The following is a 20,427-nucleotide window of genomic DNA, read 5'->3' on the forward strand; positions in this document are numbered from 1 at the left end:
ATTGTATGCCCGGGTTCCCTGACTCCAATGATACGTCTACATTAACCCCTACCAATCAGGCCTGTGAAGCTCCCCTGGAGTATACGTATGTTTCGCTAACCAACACTAAGGCTAAGGCCCCGGTCACGGCGCTGTAATGCGCGCCCGCGCTTTTGGCTGCACGTTCCGGCGATTCCCCGGTCTGCAGCTCACTGCAGGAGCAGAGACAGGGGGGGGCGTGGCGGAGGAGTGACGGGGGCGCGGCCATGACGTCACCCGGCAGGTTCGCCCTCATTGGCTGAACCGCCGGGGGGCGTGCCTAGCCGCTCGACGCGAGTTCCTGCTCTCAATTCTATTGAGAGCAGGAGTAGCTCTCGCGCGAGTGCTGCGGCCCCCCCTCGCAGCGGGCCCGGCGCCATTGCGGGGAGGGCTCTCGTGAGCGCAGCGTCCGCCACAGCGGATGCTGTAGCAGGCAGCGGGGGCAAGGCCTAAGGTTCCAGTATCAGAGAATAAGTCCCTGAGTTCTCCTATTTCTAGCTCTGAATCCCTCTCTCTAGGTCTTGAGGGTTTTCCAGCTTTAACCTCTGCTAGGCAGTCCTGTGCGCTTTCCCCGTCAGAGAAAGAATCCCTAAATTCTGTTCCCAGGGTCATTTCTGTATTAACCCCTGAGGGGCAGCTCTCTGAGTCTCCTTTGATAATTCCCTGTTCTCTGCCAGCCATGGTCACGCCCCTAGCTCCAGAGGAGAGATCCCTTGTCTCTCCTAATACAGAGAAAAGATTTCCTATGTTCTACTCTCAGGCACTGTCTGCATTAACCCCTGTAAATTCTTGCTGCCTCCAAGTTAATGCCTTCGTTTTAGCCTCAGAGAATGAGTCCACAAGTCAGACAGCAGAAGTTGCATTGAGGGATTCCCCTAACCATACGGAGTCCTTAGAAATTCTTTGCTATAATTCCCCTGCTTCAGCTCAAGTTTCCGCAGTTTCGCCTCCGGAGACTTCGGCTAAAGTTCTGGTTCCTGTTAAACGTATTCAGGAGTCAGGTTTTTCCCTAAGCTTGGTCGCAGAGTTCCTTCTCCCGGGTATTTCACTGAACCAGCCTGTCGCCCAGAGAGCGGTGATCCCTGCTTCAGCACATAGTCCCCACATTATGGAATCTGCAGTCATTTCTGGTTTCCCAGACATTCTTTACCAAATACCTACTTCAGAGACCAGTACAGTTATGATTAACCCCCGTGTACTGTCTGAGTTCCCCTCTTCTTTAAGCTTAGGGTTAAAAGCATACAGTAGTCTGTATGTCCCTCCTGGGGTTCATGTTGTGTTCCCAGGAATGTTTGCTGACACACGGTTTTCTCTCAAAAGTGACGCTTTTTCATATAGATTAGTAAAAAGCCTGCACACTGTTCCCCTTTTCGCTGAATTGTGTCTTACTGGTTTTGAGACTCTGAGAGGTAATGATTCTCCTTCAGATTCTGAATCTCTTCCTACAATGGTTATCCTGGCTGGGTTTCCCCCTGATTTCTCTGTCCAGGCTAATCCTCCAGGAATCAGCATATCTGTGGTCACTCCCTTAGTACTGTCTGAGACCACCATGCCTATATTACACGTCCTGGGGTTTAAATCTGAGCTAGTTAGCTGTCCTGCCTTTGCTGAAACTCAGTCCCTCAGTACTGTGTCTAAATATGCCCCAGCAACCATGGGGTTACTCTGGGAAGAAATTAAAGCTCCTGTCTTAAAGGGTATTTTTTCTCACATGTCCAGCAAATCTAGAACCTCAGTAATTGATTCTAAGTCACTTATCAATACACCTGATTTTTTCACTAATCAAACCCAGACACCCTCACTACCGGTTAGGAGTCCGGTGATCAGAAATTTTGCACTAGAAAACACACCTATTCATGTTTTTGTCAGGTTAGGTACCCCTGTGGTTAGGGCCCTTGCAGTTTCGGAAAAGACTCCTTGTACTCCTAAGGTGCCTGTCATTAAGAGTTTTCATAGTTCATACTTGCTGCTTGTTGGCTCTCAGGTCCCTGTCACTGAGGTACAGTACAGACTTCAGTTTCTGATGTTAGCTTCCCTCCCGCCACTACCCGGGCTCTGCCTTTTTCTCAAGCTACTGATATGAAAATCCCAAGGACTATTCCTGATTCCCTGACAATACTATCTCCCACTGTGGATTTCCCAGTATTGGAGAGCTCTACTGTTGTTTGCTTCTCTGCTCCTGCTAAACCATGTTTTTTTCCCTCGGAATTTTCGGTTGCCCCTGTTATTTCCTCTCAGTTGGAAATACTCTGTACGTATCCCAAGATTTCGGTCTCTATGCCTGGTTTACTGCTTGCCTTGTCACCTTCCATACCAATACCGGGAGATGCTTCCACCCAGCCTATGCCCTTACTGACCATTACCTGGGAGACTTCTAGAGGAAAAATCCCTCGCAAATTCCAACATGCAGTGGTCAGCCAAGACTCTTTCTGTTCCGAAGTTCCTCCTGGCGTATTCGATCAACTATCAGGGCCGTTTATCCTAGATTCTGGTTCCTTTATTAAAGACTGGCCTTCCAGTGGGGGTTCTTCTGCCGTTTCTGCTCTGGAACCCTCTGGTTCTTCACAGCCCTGGATTTCCAAGACATTTTGCGGGGCGAACCACGTACCAATGATGTCTCTACCACCACTCATGTCCTAGAACAGTACTCACCAAGGAACTGCTCGTTTACGGATCCCCTTTCCACCTAAAAAACTTTAGGAACAACTCGATGTCCCCGAGACCCATGGATGGCCCTGTCTGGCCGCAGTTCTCACCGGGGGGTGGGGTTACACTAAGGAGTAACCACAAGTCTCTGGACCACGACTCTGCCCCCAATTCTAGATGATTCAGGAACAATTCCTGGTTCCCCAACTCTATGGGTGGTCCTCTTCGCCCGGAGGTCTCGCGTGAAGGGGGGGTAATGTAAGGAATCCGCTCCGCGGTTTACGGTTTGCCTCACCTTGCAGACTTGTGCAGTCCTGGAACACTTCTCCTGTTATTTACTGCAGCCTGGATTCACTCACCAAAGCAATACTGCCACACACTCCCTCTGATATTAACTGCAGCCTGGATTCACTCACCAAAGCAATACGGCCACACACTCCCTCTGGTATCTACTGCAGCTGTGCAGCCTATCACTGCAACCTAGACTTGCATTCACTCATTGGAGCAGTACCTTCACACCCCCCGCCGGGGATTGGCCCGCTGGCCTTTAAGTAGTGCTTTCCCACAATTCTCCCTGCCGAGCATAGTCCTTTCTGGATGTCACCTGTTCTGCCACAAGCTCCCGCTTGTTCTCCTGTGCTGAAGCGGAGGTTTCCCCTGCGTCCTTCAGCTTCCTTTCTCCTGTGCTGAAGCGGAGATTTCCCCTGCGACCTTCAGCTTCCTTTCTCCTGTGCTGAAGCGGAGGTTTCCCCTGCGTCCTTCAGCTTCCTTCTCCTGTGCTGAAGCGGAGGTTTCCCCTGCGTCCTTCAACTTCCTGGTTTCCTGCACTGAAGCGGAGGTTTCCTTGTGTATCTTCAGCTTCCTGATTCCTGGGGCCTACTCTTTCCCTAATCTAGAGAGGCCGTGTCCTGGTTCCTGCGCTGCAACGGAGGATTCCCCTGCGTCTTCAGCCTCCTGGTTTCCTGCACTGAAGCGGAGGTTTCCCTGTGTATCTTCAGCTTCCTGGTTCCTGGGGCCTACTCTTTCCTTAATCTAGAGAGGCCGTGTCCTGGTTCCTGCGCTGTAACGGAGGATTCCCCAGCCCGCTCAGGACTCTTGCGCTGTGCACTGGTTTACCCGTGCAGCTAGGCGGTGTGCTACTCTGGTCTGCCTACCACCTCCTGAGACCAGTACCATGGGCCATGGTCGCCGCACGCGCAGAGGCCACCCCTGCGCTCCTAAGCTGAAGCGGGGCTTTCCTGACTACCTGTTGCCGAACTCTTGCTTGAACAATGTTTATCCTGATGTCTCCTGTCCTGACCCTGGCTTGTACAACGACGATGCTGTCTTCTCCTATCCTGATCCTGCTACGTATGACAACGAACTGCGCAATCCGGATCAGCCTGCGCGGTCTAAGGTCGTGCTTTTACAACCCCACCTCAGCCACGCGGTCCGACCAGGTTTGTGGCGAGCACAACCGTGACACTCAGGATGGATATCCTGCAAATTGGGACCCGCACGAACGAGCTAGAGGAGCGCATGGAGGACAGCTCGAGGTGCCACCAGGAGACTAGTAAAAGGATGGGAGCATTGGAATCCAGAGTTGCAGAACTGGAAGACCGGCAGGAGGACAGCGAGAACAGGGACCGGCGCAACAATCTGCGTGTACGAGGGATCCCTGAGGAGATTCTGGACCCAGAGGTCCTGCTGAGCCGTGGATGACCTCCATCATGCCGGGCAAGTCGGAGGCAGAGCTGTCAATGGACCGCTGCCACCGGGCCCTGAGGTCTCGTCCACTACCCAACAATCCCCCACGAGACATAATCCTCCGTTTACACCACTTCAAAACCAAGGAAGAGATCTGTAAAGTTACAAGGGCGACGCCAACTATATCATTTGATGGAATAACCATGGCTATTTTCCAGGATATATCTCCTATAACCCTGGCTCGACGAAGAGCATTGCTGCCAATTACAAAAGAGCTGCGGGACAAGGACATAAGATACAGATGGGCTTTCCCATTCGCCCTCGTGGTCGTGAAAAATGGCCGATCCCACGCCTTCAGAGGGAACTACCTTCTTGAAAAAGTTAGGGCTCAACACTCCAGCTACTTACCCAGGGAACTCGGAGACACAGCCTCCATGTGCAGCAGCCTGGGAGACTGTGGCCGCCCCAGCAGACAAAAGGAAGGACAAGACGGGAGAAAACGCCAATTAATCCTTAAAGTGACAGTTAAACTGGCTCGCTGCCTAACATCGTTGAGGTTAAAAAATAAATTAAAAAAAAAGTTGTTTTAACGTTCTGGACTTGTGCCTGCCCTGCAATACGGCCGACAAACGACCCCTGACCCCCCGGTTGTTAAGGGGTTACAGGGAGAGTGGAATGGGCGCCTTACATCGAGAAACAAAAACGATAGCAAAGTCTTCCAAAATGGCTGCAAGACTCTTACCTGTAAAAGAAGCGGCAAAAACACAGCAGGAGACATGGTGGCGACAGTTTCGGTGGGAAGAAGTGGTGCGCAGTACAAGCCCGCCCTCAGCTACACCCACCACCGACAGTGGACGGCCTCCAACTGAGCCCGCATCGCAGACGTCGGGAGGCGTGATCTCGCGAAACTTCGGGGAATCCCAGATGACGCAGGAGGGGCGACCGCAGTCTCCAGGAAATGCAGCGCCGGAAGAGACCCAGTACTCCCCGGCGGAGGTGCGTGAACTCCGCTGCCAGGGAGGAAAGAAGAGGGGTGAGGGGTCCGGAGCGATATGAAGAGACGGGAGGGGGGAGCGGGAGGTAGAGGCGAGAGGGGGGAACAAGATGAAGAGGAGGGAGCGGGATGAAGAGGCAAGAGGGGGGAGCGGGATGAAAAGGCAAGAGGGGGGTGCGGGATGAAGAGGCGGGGAGCGGGATGAAGAGGGGGGAGAAGAGCGGTGGAGAGTAGAACGCAGTACCCGCAACGGGGACAAGGAGAGGCCTCCCTGCCAGAGACGGGAAAGAGCGGGAAAGTGAGAACGTAAAAGGAGGTGAGGAGTCTGGGTTCAGATGAGGGAGACCCACCAACAGGAGAGGGGGGAGAGTCTAGGGGGTCCGGAAAAAAAATAAACCTTACAGGTAGTCAGTGAAATTGGAAGGAGGAGTGAAGGCACAGGAGCTAGCAGGACAAAGAGAGGCGGCACAGAAATCAAGAGGCACCAGGTCACACAGTAACAGCCTGAGGTTAGGAGAGTCAGTTTTATAGGTTGAAAAGGGACGCACAGCCACACTTGGGTTAAGGCTGAGTTAATTACCCTAGAGGTTTGGGAAAAGTTCGATTACGAAGTTTGGAACTGCCGGCGGGTGTGCAGGGGACTACCACCAATCCTGCCCGTAGGCATGCGCTGTTGGGGCTGGGAGGTGGGCCTAGCCCTCAGCTCCGTCAAAGACCCAGGAACTCATGGCCGGCAAGAGAGGCAATGGGACTGGACTGGGAGGGAGGAGGGTCCAGGAAGGGGGAGATACCCCCAGGCGTTGAACCTGAGGTCCTCGGGGACCACTATGGTTCTAAATGTATGTGTCCAAGTTGTCTGTTTTTTTTGTTCTTCCCTTGTGTTTCCCCCCCGCCCCACCCCAGGTTTCCTCGATGAAGGAGTAAAGACCAGAGGAAGTCGCCATCGCGGAGGCAAACTCCACTATGCTTCACCTTATAAGGGTAGGATCTGGTTCTACTTTATACACTGCAATCCACTTAACACAAAGATATGGCTGTAACATTTATATCCCAGAATGTCAAAGGGTTTAATAGCCCGAAAAAACATCAGATTGCCTTTTCTGAGTTCAGGCGAAGAGGAGCAGATGTGGTTTTCCTCCTCCAGGAGACACACTTCAGTACACATAGCAGCCCAGGGTTTTTTGACAAACACTATAGGCAATTTTTTCTGTCCTCCGCTAACGAAAAAAGAAGGGGGTTGCTATCGTATTTAATAACAAATCCCTCTTCCAGATGGAGAGAGTGAAGAGAGACAGGAAGGGGCGATACCTCATTTTAGTGGGGCTCCTGCAGCAGAGTAAAACGACATTAGCTTGCGTCTATGCACCCGGGTAAAACCAAACACAGTTTTTCGATGAGTTCTTCCAGACGCTCCAAAGATGGGCAGAAGGGAGTGTAATCCTTGCGGGTGATTTTAATAAGGTGATCGATCCGCGCATAGGTAGATCCCCACAGCAACAGAAAACCAGACGCGAAGGCAACGCGCCTTTGCTAAAAGGCCTTAAGCAAGGGAACCTTGTGGACATATGGAGGGAGCAACACCAGGGGGAACGTAGCTACACATTCTTCTCCCACCCCCACGACAGGATCGACCACTTTTTTGTTTCAAGTAGAATGGTTCCACAGATTTCCGACACCAAAATACATGATATTACTTGGTCGGACCACGCATCAATAGAGTTAAGATGCGCACAAATTAGGCCAGTTAGCCCGGGAGCAAACTGGAAACGTAATGAATCGTTGATTAAGATACCAGATCTAGCAAAAACGGTTAAAGAGGAAATCGTTCAGTTTTTCCAGAATAATCTAGGCAGTGTGGAATCCCACGCAATGTTGTGGGAGGCTCATAAGGCCACGATGTGGGGGGTACTGATAAGCATAGCGGCCAGAAGGAAAAGGCAAAGGGATGCCAAATTGACTCAGCTATATAAGAGGTTACATGAGCTCTCTACACTACACTGGCGACACACTTTATTCGAGCTCGGCTAGTCCCACGAATTCGGGTATACCCGGGTGTATTGAGGTTTGTGACTGTTTTCTGCCCGAGTGCATTGAGGTATTTTCCAAGCAGGGATTGAAGCATTTTATTCCCGCTGGCTGCAATACTGCACAGTATATATATATATATATATACTGCATTACAATTCATGAATTTATGCCATCTGGTAGACACGCGAAGCATTGCAGCCTATTAAATCCTAATCATTATCATTTAACAGATCAGCCGCCCGTCAGCCAGGCATGAACCCAGGCTGGGAAGGCAAACACAACGGGGCTTGTCAGAGGTGAGGAGCGGCGCATTCCAGGTATCTGCCAGGTACATACTGGGTATTTGCTCGAATAAAGTGTGTCGGTGCAGTACATAGCCGATCAGGTAGAGGGGATACACTAAAGGAGGCAAAGGATGTAAGGATTGAGCTTAACCTCCTCTTCACATCCCGGGCCGAAAAAGATTTGAGTTGGACACAGAGGAAGTTCTTTGAGAAGGCTAACAAACCGGACACAATGTTGGCCACCAGACTCCGTAATAGACAATCAAATTACAACATACAAGCAATTAGGACAGAGACGGGGGAGTTATCCTCTAACCCCAAAAATATAGTAGAAGAGTTTAAAAAATATTATGCACAGCTATACAATGGGGATAAGGTGATTCATAACGCTAAGACGAGCAGTAAACTGCAGAAATTCCTAGCAGATGCTGCACTGCCACAGCTGAACAGCTTATAGCGCAAGGCAATACAGAGTGATTTCACACAGGAAGAATTAACAGCGGTAGTCAAGAATCTAAAGTCCTCTAAAGCCCCCGGCCCAGACGGGTTCTCCAATTTTTACTATAAAAAATTCATAGGCATACTCGCCCCACATATGCTCCGGTTATTTAACGGAGTCCTGGCAGGAGAGCCCTTCTCAGAGCAGATGCTCCAGGCGTCGATATCCTTGATTCATAAAGGGGGCAAAGATCCCACAAATTGCCAAAGTTACAGGCCGATATCATTGATCAACTCTGATGTTAAAATATACTCTAAATTATTGGCCTGCCGAGGCTGATCCATCCGGACCAGGTCGGTTTTATTAGAGAGAGACAAGCGTCCGACCAGACGGATTGTAGACATAATTGATTTTGCTGAGGCCAACCGGGTCCGGAGCATGGTGTTGAGCCTAGACGCGGAGAAAGCCTTCGACAGGATAGACTGGCCATACTTGGAGTCCACGCTTGGAGCATTTGGGTTTGGAGATAAAATCCTAAGGGCAATAAAAGCGTTATACTCAGCGCGGGCAGCAAGGGTGATTCACCGGGGTTTCCCCTCAGAGCTGTTCCGAATCAAAGGTGGTACGAGACAAGGTTGCCCGTTATCGCCCTTGCTTTTCGCCCTATGCATCGAACCACTAGCAGCCCAAATCTGTAGCAACCCGGATATCGCTGGAGTACAAATACACTCGCAAGAACACAAAGTGGCATTGTACGCAGATGATATCATTCTGACACTTACTAAACCACTCACCTCGCTACCTAACCTGTTTGAGCTTCTAGAGAGATTTACCCGGATCTCTGGCTTTAAGATAAATCAGACAAAATCTGAGGCACTTAGCCTGAACATCCCACGTGAGATGGAGAAATTGATAGAACTCAACTTTGAGTTTAAGTGGCAATCCAACTCCATAAAATACCTGGGGGTGCATATCACAAAAAAGACAGCCGCCCTATACCAAGCAAATTATCCCAGTCTATTAAGGACTCTGAAGAAAGAGCTGAAAGACTGGTCAGCATATGGTATTTTATGGATGGGTAGGATATACAGCGTAAAGATGAACATCCTTCCCCGGATTTTATACCTGTTCCAGACTCTTCCGATACCCGTGGTGCGGTCGGAGATAGCAGACCTTCAAAACTCAATAACAAAATTTATTTGGAAGGGTAAGCAACCACTGATAAATGCAAAAATTATGCAGAAACTTAGGGAAGCTGGAGGTCTAGCAGTCCCGAGCTTATTGTCCTATTATAAAGCGGCGCAACTGTGCCAAATCACGCAATGGCATGGGGACCCGGAGCTGCGAAGGTGGGTAGCGCTAGAAAAAGAGGTGTCTGCCCCGCTAGCGCTCAGAGATTTAATATGGTATCCAAGGAAACGGGTAAAAGACATAAAAAAACCTCTAACCTCTGTGCTCAACTCAATGTCGGTCTGGGAGGCGGCCAAAGGTAACTGCTCATTGACCTCCAAACACACACTAATGGCCCCTTTGTACGGTAACCCAGATTTTGCTCCTGGGCTAGAGGGTAAGAGTTTCACGCTTTGGCGACAATTAGGGTTCAGTCGACTGAAGGACCTGGAGGGTAGTAACACCATCAAATCATTTGACCAATTAAAGTCAGAAAGGGGCATTCCTACCACAGAATTTATTAGGTACCTCCAGGTTCGGGCATTTTACAATACACACCCGGTGCGACCACGGTTAACGAATTTTGAAAGGCTCTGTGTGCGGGGCACGGACACGTGGGGACTGATCTCTACTCTGTACAGGAATGTGGTCGGTGCTGACAGACGACACAAACAGACCCAGGTTTATGAGTCAATGGGAAGTTGATTTACAGGGAACCCTAGAAGACGAGGACTGGACGGCAATATTTCAGGCCGCGGCCAGTAGTTCCATCTGCACGACATTGAAGGAGAACTTATATAAAGTTTTGTTAAGATGGTATCTCACTCCAGTCAGATTGGCTAAATTTGTGTCGGGCTCTTCCCTACTCTGTCCTCTGCAGTGTGGGGAACAGGGAGATCTGGTACACATGCTGTGGTCATGCCCGAAAATAGTACCCGTTTGGAACCAGATACGAGATTGGGTACAGAGGATTTTGCGCCTCCAAATTCAGCTAGACCCGTGGCTATTCCTATTAAGTAAACCCACGGAAGAAGTATCAAGAACGGGGAACAAATTAATAGCACACTTTGCAATGGCTATGAGGTGCGAGACCGCAGCATTATGGAACCAGAACGCAATTCCATCAATAGAAAAAATCAGAAACAGAATTTGGTTTGTATGCCAGATGGAAAAGTTAACGAGTTTAGTTAACGACACTGGCGCAAAATTCCAAAAGGTCTGGCTGCATTGGCTGGCCCAGACAGATATTCCAGGGGTGAGCGATGCCACACTTTGGCTGTGATAGAATAAAGTGAGTCCTCCTTGGATGGGCAGTGCAGTATGGGGACAAGACAGGACATGATGGCTTGACAGCGGGTACTCAAGCAGGGATCTAGCAAAACACAAGCTATACAGCACGAGTGGAGACAGGAAATGCAGAATATATAAATAGTGACCATCGGATGGCAGCGAAAGACTGGAAGATGGACATACCCTTCCCAAACCCTCCCTCTTCCCCCCCCCCCTCCGTGGTTCTTGTCTTGTCGTCTCTCCATCATGTGTTCTGTTATATGTTGTATGTCTTCAAAGGATTTTGTCTACCAAATTATGGTATTGTTATTTGGTGTGTATAAGATGTATGCAAAAATCCAATAAAAAGAAAGTTAAAAAAAAAAAGTGGATACTGAGATCTCGATCCAATAAGATGTATATGAGATGTGTTCAATAATCGATAAAAGTGCATTTATTCACATATATAACAATAAAACACACATATACAACAGCCCAAATCAGCAACACCACTGACCGTGTGCAATGCAGCATATAGGATCCTAGACGCCGCGTCCGGAATATAGGATCATGCAGGAGATCTTTGAACACAGCACACTCGGTCAGCTATGGAGGCTTCAATGGGACAAACTTCCTTCTGTGTATGAGTAACATGTTTCGAGATTGCATATATATTCATATTTATTATTATTGACTATTGTGACAGAGTCACTGACTCAGTAGGCTGGAATAGTGAATGGAGAGACGCTGCAGCCAGTTCACAGAGTGTTTATCTCCTCAGACAGAAAGAAGCACACCTGCAGCCTAATTAAGCAGGAGGCCTGAGAGACTGCAGGTTTAAAAGCAGGAAGTGACACACACACAGGGTGAGCTTGTTTTTCCACAGGAGGGTGATGAGAACTCTCCCGGCTGGGAAGCCGTTGCTGTTGCTCTGGTCCCCCAGTCCTGCGAGGAGCTAGGCTGCTGGGACCAGCTGGGACCCCAACCCAGGATAAAGATCAAGATCGCTGCGAGGCTGGACACAGCCTGCTCCATGGAACCGTGTTCCTGTTTGCTACTGGAGCGGCAAAACAGATAAGACTTTATTCTTAAACGTATCGGTTATCCTTTGTGTAGCATGTTTTGGGCATGACCAGATTAGCTGGCTGTCCTGTTAGTAAGGGCTCAAGAAGTGAATTAGTGTCCCTAACGGGACTAGGCTTTAATTTTCAAGAAAGTAGTTTCTTAAAGGGACAGTGCACCCGTACTTATTTTGGTTGTGGCTAATAAACCACTATAGTTGAACGTTTCCCACCGTGTCTAGCGACTTACTGACCCCGCCGCGAGGCCATTCTGCCACACTATCTAATCCCTTGCTCCCCCCTTTTATGTGTTTTTTCTAAAATAAAAAATAACAACATTTTATTACATCAAAAATATCATGTGACAGTGCAAAATAATAAAATATGCTTAAAACCCCTGTAGAGGAGTAACTATATGGTGTCACATACAGTTCACTATTTAATAGAGGTAATCCCAGGTCCTATTTGGAAACAAATTTGGATGCACTAGTTTTTTTCTGATGTCGCAGTAGTATTTTGGGATTTAAAGGAATATACACATTTATGTACAATTAGACTATCCCTAATACCTACTCCTCTACGGGGATTTAAAGCATATTTTATTATTTTGCACTAAGTCACATGATATTTTTGATGTAATAAAATGTTGTTATTTTTTATTTTAAACAGACCCTAATTTTCGGAGAGAGCCGAAACGGTTTAATTATCCGTAGTATTTACCCAATTCAGTCAGTCCTTAGTCATAGAGTGCAATTTTGGAGGGTCTTCTTTTGATCTTTAGGGATCAAACTGTGTAACTAGATGAGGATACAAGGTGGTATGGAGGTAGAATGGGGGCAAGTGAAAGTTTGACAAGCAGTGAGACACCCATAGTAAATACAGATAATACTAGAAAACTTCTAAAGACTAAACCAAGTGGGAGCAGAAAGGAAGCAGCAGATAAGATAATAGTACAGGCTGAAAAAAAACTTAAATGCATGCTTGCTAATGCAAGAAGCCTGACAGATAAAATGGGGGAACTTGAATTAATGGCTGCAAGGGAGCAGTATGATATCATAGGCATTACTGAAACATGGTGGGATGAAACTCATGACTGGACAGTTAATTTAGAGGGTTATTCTCTTTTTTTAGGAGGGATCGAACAAATAGAAGGGGAGGTGGAGAATGTGTATATGTTAAACCGGATCTAAAACCTATTATAAGGGATGATGTCTATGAAGGGAATGATGAAAATGTAGAGACTTTGTGGATAAAAATTAGCAGTGGAGATAAAAGTATAAAGAAAATGTTTGTGGGAATATGCCATAAACCACCAAATATCTGTGAGATTGAGGAAGCTAAAATACTTTTGCAAATGGAGAAGGCATCAAAACGGGGTCATATTTGCATAATGGGGATTTTAATTATCCAGACATAGACTAGGGCAATGAGATTAGCGTTACAACAAAAGGAAACAGGTTTTTGGGGGTGCTTAAAGACAATTATATGACCCAAATTATTGAGGAACCAACCAGGAGAGGGGCAGTTCTGGATTTGGTCATATCAAACAATGTAGAAGTAATAACAAATATTCAAGTCCTGGAACATTTGGGTAACAGTGATCATAACATGGTCTCATTTGAAATAAATGATCAAAAAACAGATTACTTGGGTTCAACAAAGACCTTAAACTTTAGAAAGGCAGATTTTAATAAACTGAGGTCTAATCTAGTAGTAATACAATGGGATGATGTTTTTGCAGTGAAAATGTAGAAGATAAATGGGCAGTCTTTAAAACATTGTTAGAAAAGCACACATCAGTGTATACCCTTGGGTAATAAGCATAAAAGAAATAAGTCAAAACCAATGTGGCTAAATAAACAGGTAGGGGAGGAAATGGACAAGAAGAGGAAGGCGTTTAGATTCTTTAAGTCAGAAGGGACAGAGACATCGTATCAGAATTATAAGGAATGTAACAAAAATTAGCAAAAATGGATAATGAAAAAAGGATTGCAATAGAAAGTAAGGTCAACCCTACAGTATAAAGTTCTTTAAGTACCTTAATAACAAAAAAAATGAGAAAAGAAAATATAGGACCCATTCAAATTCTTTGCCTCTGTGTTTACCAGGGAAGAATCAAGTTCATTAGTAGTGCCGCAGGAGGAAGCCACAACCTCCATATTAATGACCAATTGTTTAACAGAGGAAGAAGTTCATAAGCGACTTGAAAAAATTAAAGTAAATAAGGCACCTGGACCCGATGGCATACATCCAAGAGTTCTCAAGGAGTTAAGCTCAGTAATAGCCAAACCATTATATTTAATATTCAAGGACTCCATTTCCACAGGCTCAGTACCACAAGATTGGCATAAAGCAGACGTGTCTATATTTAAAAAGGGAGCTAGATCACAACCGGGAAATTACAGACCTGTAAGCCTGACTTCAATAGTAGCGAAACTACTTAAAGGTTTAATACGGGATAATATTCACGAATACCTAATGGAAAACAAAATTATTAGTAATTGTCAGCATGGATTTATGAAGGATAGATCTTGCCAAACTAACCTTATTTGTTTCTTTGAGGAGGTAAGTAGGAATTTAGACCAGGGTAATGCAGTTGATGTGGTCTACTTAGATTTTGCAGTGGCTTTTGATATGGTTTCACACGAGGTTGGTGTACAAAATAAAGAAAATTGGACTCAGTAATAATATATGCACCTGGATTGAAAACTGGTTAAAGGACAGACAACAGAGGGTTGTCATAAATGGAACTTTTTCAGGTTGGGCTAAAATCGTGAGTGGAGTACCTCAGGGACCAGTACTGGGACCCCTGCTTTTTAACTTGTTTATTAATGACCTTGAGGTTGGGATCGAGAGCAAAGTCTCCATCTTTGCTGATGATACTAAATTGTGTAAGGTAATAGAATCAGAGCAGGATGTAATTTCTCTACAGAAGGACTTGGAGAGACTGGAAACGTGGGCAGGTAAATGGCAGATGAGGTTTAATACAGATAAATGTAAGGTTATGCATTTGGGAAGCAAGAATAAAAAGGCGACTTACAAATTAAATAGAGATATATTGGGGGAATCCTTGATGGAGAAGGATTTAGGAGTGCTTGTAGACAGCAGGCTTGGCAATAGTGCCCAATGTCATACAGTAGCTGCAAAGGCAAACAAGATCTTATTTTGCATCAAACGGGCAATGGATGGAAGGGAAGTAAACATAATTATGCCCCTTTACAAAGCATTAGTAAGACCACACCTTGAATATGGAGTACAATTTTGGGCACCAATCCTAAGAAAAGACATTATGGAACTAGAGAGTGCAGAGAAGAGCCACCAAATTAATAAAGGAGATGGACATTCTAACTTCTGAGGAGAGGCTAGCTAAATTAGATTTATTTACATTAGAAAAGAGGCGTCTAAGAGGGGATATGATAACTATATACAAATATACACTGGCGACACACTTTATTCGAGCTCGGCTAGTCCCACGAATTCGGGTATACTCGGGTGTATTGAGGTTTGTGACTGTTTTCTGCCCGAGTGCATTGCATTATTTTCCAGGCAGGGATTGAAGCATTTTATTCCCGCTTGCTGCAATACTGCACAGTATATATATATATATATATATATATATATACATATATATATATATATATATATATATATATATATATATATATATATATACTGCATTACAATTCATGAATTTATGCCATCTGGTAGACACGCGAAGCATTGCAGCCTATTAAATCCTAATCATTATCATTTAACAGATCAGCCGCCCATCAGCCAGGCATGAACCATGGCTGGGAAGGCAAACGCAACGGGGCTTGTCAGAGGTGAGGAGCGGCGCATTCCAGGTATCTGCCAGGTACAAACTGGGTATTTGCTCGAATTAAGTGTCGCAGCAGTATTCAGGGAGAATACAAGGAGCTTTCAAAAGAACTATTCATCCCACGGGCAGTACAAAGGACTCAGGGCCATCCCTTAAGGTTGGAGGAAAGGAAATTTCACCAGCAACAAAGGAAAGGGTTATTTACAGTAAGGGCAGTTAAAATGTGGAATTCACTACCCATGGAGACTGTGATGGCAGATACAATAGATTTGTTCAAAAGGTTGGACATCTTTTTAGATGGAAAGGTATAAAGGTATACATGGATATACCAAATAAGTATACATGGGAAGGATGTTGATCCAGGGATTAATCCGATTGCCAATTCTTGGAGTCAGGAAGGAATTAATTTTTTCCCATAATGGGTTTTTTTGTTTGCCTTCCTCTGGATCAAAAAGTAAGTATAGATATAGGATAAAGTATCTGTTGTCTAAGTTTAGCATAGGTTGAACTTGATTGACCTACGTCTTTTTTCAACCTCATCTACTATGTAACTATGTAACTGTGTAACTATGTGTTTTTTCCTCCACTGCACCATGATCACAATTTAATGTATTAGGAGAGCATAACAGAATGCACCTTTTTTGTAACAACGATTTGACCAAGTTCCAGCGTCTGCGGTTCCGGAGTGTGAGGGGTTAATAATATCGTAACTAAGGATCATCCCCCTCTTCTGGAATTCGTTAGAGCTAAGGGTTCCCGAACGAACCCTGTAAGGATTGAACAAACTTTTTCCTGTTGGCTGAGATATAGGGCTGGCAAGTTGCGTCCCATAGCCAGGAACTGCTACACGGATCATTGTGAGCACCCACTTGCAGGGGTTCCCAGAGACTTTGTTTTGTTCCAAGGACAATGGATTTAGTTTCCCCATCCCAGTAAGTGTTTTATTTAGTGTATATTGTGAAGATTTGTGTCTGTCTAAAAATAAATAAATTACAATTTATTTTACTCAACTTGTGTGCTCAGTGCAGAATCCCAGTATTAATGTGTAGGTAACACCTGGTCTCCCGTGACAGATTTAAAAATGTCTGTGAGTGTAGGGATTATAGTAGGAGCAAGAGGTTTTAGGAGATGGGATGAATGAAGTCAAGAGGGCAGGTGATAGAGGGAGAAGAGGAGATCAGCAACGATACATCCTCATCTGTCTCAGTAGAAACGAGGGGTAGGTGGAGAAGGGAAGAAATGAGAGGGAGAAAATTAGATGAGATGATGGTGAGAGAGAGGAAAAGGGGAAATGGAGAAATCAGAGAGAGAAAAGAGAAAACTAGGTAAGGTAGTGGCCATCCTTGTGAGAGATAATGATGGTGGCGGTGGCATTGTAGACACACAGAACAAGCCACTACAGACAGTGCCAGTGGGTGAGTGCTATTTGTTAACTGTCAAGCCAGTGAGTGTAGTGAAATGGAAACATTCCAGCCAGCAGTTTCTGGCATAGCACAGTAGTTTGGGGACTGGCTTGTTTGGGCTCCCACTAGATGGTCGGACATTAAAACATATATATAACTAATCTCATTCATGATACCATGTTTGATAGTTTTGGTTTTGTAATGGTAATTACATAAATATTAATTGATGATGATGATGATTGATGCATTGGTCGGGGTGGTGGTTTTTGAACACACAAGCCATTGACAGCAGTGGCAATTTAGTTAGAGACCCATTATGCAGCCACAAAGCTTACCTAAGTGTATTGTAGTTTACGTCGGTCATACTGACAGACTTTCTAACAGGTTGTATTATTTATCTATTGTTGTTACTGAATTGAATTTACTACTCATTCAGAGTGAGTCACTCAATCCACTAAACCTAGTGGTCATAGACAATGCATTAATTCACACAGATATTACACTCAATAGAGGTGCTGACTTAGGCTGAGTCCATAGAGGGGGGAGCCGCGCTCGTTCGCGCTGACGCTGAGACTCGCATGCTCGGTCAGGATTGATTCCATGGACTGGCAGGCGAGCCAGCGTGCGTGATCGGGAGGCGGGGGGAGGCAGGGCAGTGACGTCATGATGCTGCTTCGCGCTGATTGGGTGTTTTCAGCCGACAACGCGCTGAGAAACAGGTTCTGCTGTCGACTGAAAATCCCAGCACCTCAGCACGCATGCGGATTCTCGCGGGAGCCCCCTCTCAAGGCATCCTCATTGAAGATGACGGGGCTTATCGTGGAGCGTCCACATGGCTCAGCGCGGCTCCCCCCTCTATGGACACAGCCTTAGTGTTCACAGGTTAATAATTATTGTGAGCAAAAGTTTAACAGAATAAAAGGAGTATGTCATGATCGATGGAACATTAGCTGTGGTTTAGGACATACAAATGCTAAACAAGCCAAGCACGGGACAACTACCAACCCAGATATTACGTAATGCTGGCTCCTGGACGGCCTGCAGACAGACCAAGGTGTCAATTTCACAGTAGATCTTATGTTGTGGAACTGCCTGGCATAGGACAGCAGTTTGGGTACTTTCCTATTTGTGCCTCCACTAGATGGTCAGTCCAAAGAAAATATAGCTAATATCATTCATGTTGCGATGGTTGCACCTTTTGGTTTTGGCAAGAAGATAATGATGATGATGATGTTGGTGGTGTGGTGGCACTGGTGGTGATAGATGTTGTGGTTGTGAATGGATGAGCATCAACACACAACAAGCCACTGACTGCACACAGTGACACTGGCATACTTCGTGGCAAGTCAATTTGCATCAGCAAAGTTTAGCTAATTTTAATCTATCTCAGACAGTCTGCCTCTCTGATTTGCTGTGTAAATCACTTGTTGTTATCACAACAATTACTCAACTCAGTTAGTCAGTCACTCAATGCAACTAACTTAGTGGCAGTGGACAATGCATTGATTCACACATAATGCGGCTTGTAATTTGGAAAGCAAGGGGTCCCCGGACCTGAAATTAATGCTATTCAGCTCGGGAGACACCCTACAATACTGTGTTATTAAAATAAAAGCAGTGCGATCGCCTGTTAGAGGAGCGCAGGGAGAGTGAGTGATTCAGTCTCACTCTTAGTGGGCATCTCTTATGGACAGGTGCAGCCCGGTAGGATTCACATAGCGTGAGTCCCATTCAAACGGAAGGACCACCGCTGTGTTAATCCGATGGCCATTACAGCCTGCTGGGTAGTGTCTCCCATGTGCTCTAGAATTTCTCGCGAACGCTGAGCCATAAGGAAAGATTCCATCTGTATACTATCTCTCCCATAATAAATTGTGGATTCGGATTCCATTTGCAGCTTTGGATTCTGTTTGAAGATTCAGATTCTGAATCCATCAGGTGGATTTGCAGTGATACTGCACCGACACACTTTATTCGAGCAAATACCCAGTATGTACCTGGCAGATACCTGGAATGCGCCGCTCCTCACCTCTGACAAGCCCCGTTGCGTTTGCCTTCCCAGCCTGGGTTCATGCCTGGCTGACGGGCGGCTGATCTGTTAAATGATAATGATTAGGATTTAATAGGCTGCAATGCTTCGCGTGTCTACCAGATGGCATAAATTCATGAATTGTAATGCAGTATATATATATATATATATATATATATATATATATATATATATATATATATATATATATATATATATATATATATATACTGTGCAGTATTGCAGCAAGCGGGAATAAAATGCTTCAATCCCTGCCTGGAAAATAACGCAATGCACTCGGGCAGAAAACAGTCACAAACCTCAATACACCCGAGTATACCCGAATTCGTGGGACTAGCCGTGCTCGAATAAAGTGTGTCGCCAGTGTAGAACAAAAAACGAATCTGCTTTTTTGAAATCGGCTGAAAGGAACTTTCAAGTCCACGGCAGATTTGGATTTCTCCAGAAATGTTGCCTATCTCTAGTAATAAGCCGGTTAACACGATAAAGCTATAGTGCAGAAAAATTACAATTTATAAGAAGCCTCCTTCAGTTACAGTTATTGTGAGATAGCATCTCTTGAGCTTGATGTTTATAGAATTTCAGTGCTTTAGAGATAAGAAGTGCAACATACACCCCAGCACATCAGATCAACAATCAAAAACTTCACTGCAGGAGAAGCCTGCATTATGGAACAATAAGTTCCAACAACATTATAAAAAGTGCGTGCGTGCATATATATGAATAAAGATATAGAAAAAATAGAGAATATTGACAATGTTGAGGGTTTTGTGTGAGATACTGACATTGAATCCAATTGAAAATCTGTGATATTCTGCATTATACAGCTAAACCCCATTATAACGCGCCTCGTTATACCGCGATTCGGTTATAACGCGGTTTTCCCGTTGCTCCCGTTTTTAAAACTGCACACACTGCACACACTCACTGCACACACACTGCTCATTGCTCACACTGCCACACTGCACACACACTGCTCATTGCTCACACTGCACACACTGACACACTGCACACACACTGCTCATTGCTCACACTTCACACACTGACACACTGCACACACACTGCTCATTGCTCACACTGCACACACTGACACACTGCACACTGCACACACACTGCTCATTGCTCACACTGCACACACACTGCACACACACTGCACACACACTGCACACACACACTCACACACACTCACACACACTCACACACACACACTCACACACACTCACACACACTCACACACACTCACACACACTTACACACACACTCAGACACTTACACACACTCACAGACACTTACACAAACTTACAGACACTCACACACACTTACGCACACTTACGCACACTTACGCACACTTACGCACACACTCAGACACTTACAGACACTCACAGACACTCACAGACACTCACAGACACTCACAGACACTTACACTTCAGACCGTGGCGATTTTTAAATATACTGTAGTACCAGAAAGTACTGCCGTTGCGGTGGTGGCGTCGGTGGGGAGGTCGCGCGGCAGGGAGCTGGAAACTGGTTGTATAGCGTTTTTTTTTTCTATTCAGGGG

This window comes from Ascaphus truei, chromosome 6 (assembly GCF_040206685.1).
Source record: "Ascaphus truei isolate aAscTru1 chromosome 6, aAscTru1.hap1, whole genome shotgun sequence".
NCBI lineage: Eukaryota > Metazoa > Chordata > Amphibia > Anura > Ascaphidae > Ascaphus > Ascaphus truei.